The sequence below is a fragment of the Chaetomium strumarium genome (genome assembly GCF_033439665.1).
Source record: "Chaetomium strumarium strain CBS 333.67 chromosome Unknown B0T15scaffold_2, whole genome shotgun sequence".
NCBI classification, from domain to species: domain Eukaryota; kingdom Fungi; phylum Ascomycota; class Sordariomycetes; order Sordariales; family Chaetomiaceae; genus Chaetomium; species Chaetomium strumarium.
The window spans coordinates 325,407-327,888 of NW_026944430.1; positions in this window are offsets into that span (position 1 = coordinate 325,407).

Sequence of the window (2,482 nt, forward strand, 5' to 3'; positions counted from 1 at the left end):
ACTCGATAATTGTTTAACGAACTCCTAAGACTCGGACCGCAAGACAGTAACCAAGAGGCATAGGAGGATAGGGACGCCTATCTAGATGCCAGGACAGAGTTAGAAAACGGCTTAGGGCTCTCCAAGGGGCCTGAAAACCACTAAATCTATTATAACGACAATAGATCTATAGGTATAGGAAGAATCACGCAAGGAAAAGGATCTACAACCTCCTAGCGAGCGAAAAGGAAGCCGCTGCGATTTAGAACGACAAACCCGATAATAGAATCTAGGTTACAGCATATTAGAAAAGATTCCAAACATTAGCATTGGTAGATAGAGGATCTTAGGTCGACCTTATCTCGCTAGCACTTGTCAACCGACTTAGGATCCTATAGAGGATCAAGAAGAAATAATATATCGTTAAGGGACCATTTAACACCTAATGGGTCTAGTAAGAGATAGAACCACTTGCAATCACAATAGAAGGGAAAACCACCTAAGTGGTATTCGACATTGTTGAAATAGGGCCTAGAAAGGATATAATTCTAGGGCGCCTATAGCATCGAGATTATAACCCAGACATTAGTTGGAAGGGAGGTAGCCACCTATAACCTCGAGAACAGAGGCTATATCCAACCAACAAGATAGGAAGCACAGACGATAGATCGCGGCAGGGAAGATCGCCCCGGGAGGCAGCCCCTATAGATCCACCGCAAGAGACGGACAATGCCAGGCAGAGTACTACGGACTTAGGAAGAGGCGGCAGTCACTAGAACAAACAGCGAGAATCGGCAAGACTAGGCTAGAGATAACGCTACTTGCGACGATACCCTTGTACGGCTTAGAGAGATATAGACGACATCGAAATCGCTATTATCTCGATCGACGAGACCGGAGAATTCGAATTCTAGGATTAGGTCACCTAGAGGGAAGCAGCTAGTATTACGGCCGGAGATAAGTTCTCGTACTACTGAAGTATAAAGAAAAACACAGAGACGGGCAAGATCCCGGCAGAATACTAGGGACACCTAGCGTTCGAAGCAAAATATCTTAAGGGGCTACTAGACTATAGACCTTAGGATCATAAAATCAAACTTAAGGAAGGAGCCTAGTTGAAGTTCTTTAAGGTATACTATACCAACGAAAAACAAGATGCTAAGTTAAGGAGATATCTTAAGGAGAATCTTAAGATAGGGTATATTAGACTATTAATATTACCGGTAGGCTATCCAGTCCTATTTGTTCTAAAGAAGGATAGGAAGCTTTAGATATATATAGACTACCGACAGCTGAATAGAGAGACAGTAAAGAACCGGTACCCCTTGCTATTTATCTTGCGGCTTTAAGACCAGTTGGTAGGCGCCTGTTACTTTATTTGCCTCGACCTTCCAATAGCGTACGCCTATATTCGCATTAAGGAAGGGGATGAATAGAAGATAGCGTTTCGTACTCCCTATAGCTACTATAAGTACCTTATAATGCCCTTCGGATTGACGAACGTACCGGCAACCTTCTAGGCGGTCGTTAATTATGCGATCCGCCTATTCCTCGACCGATTCGCAATCTATTACCTAGATAATATCCTTATCTTCTCTAAAATACTCGAGGAATATAAGAAATATATAAAAGCAGTGCTAGATAAACTCTACGAATATAAACTGTTAGTCAATAAGGATAAGAGCGAATTCTACGTTATAAAAATAGTGTTTCTTGGATACGAAATTTCGCCTAGTAGAATCAGGATAGAACCAGTAAAGATTGAAGCGATTAAAATATAGCTATAACTAACGACGACAATAGAGGTACGAGGATTTATCGGATTTGCTAACTTCTACCGAATGTTCATTAGGAACTTTAGCGACCTTATACGACTATTGTACGAACTTATAAAGAAAGATATCGAGTTCCGATAGGAAGCTAAGCATAAGCAAGTATTTTAGAAGATCTACGATACGATTATTACCGACCTAGTGCTCTAGTTACTAGACCTATAGAAGCCATTTAAGGTAGAAACCGACGTATCTAATTATATAATCGGGGGATAGCTAGGTTAGCGTAATAAATATAGGAAGTTACACCCAGTTGCATTCTTTTTAAAGAAGCTCGAAGGACTATAGCTTAACTACCCAATCTACAATAAGGAATTGCTAGCTATTATCGAGGCTTTTTAAGAATAGAGACTATACCTTAGCGGTATAACTTACGAAGTTTAGGTCTATATAGACTATAAGAACTTGCGATACTTTACCACTATAAAGGTATTGAACGGACGACAAACTCGATAGGCAGAGTTCCTTTCAGAGTTCAACTTCAAGATCAATTATAAGAAAGGCTCGGAGAACGCGCGAGCAGATGCATTAAGCAGAAGGCCAGATTACTTCAGAAATAGCTAACCAGAAGCCTCGCCACTATTACTTCAACAATAGCTAGATGGTTCCCTATAGTACGCTCCCCAACCGATAGAAGATCTCGATGACGATATGCTTCTACAATAGGACGA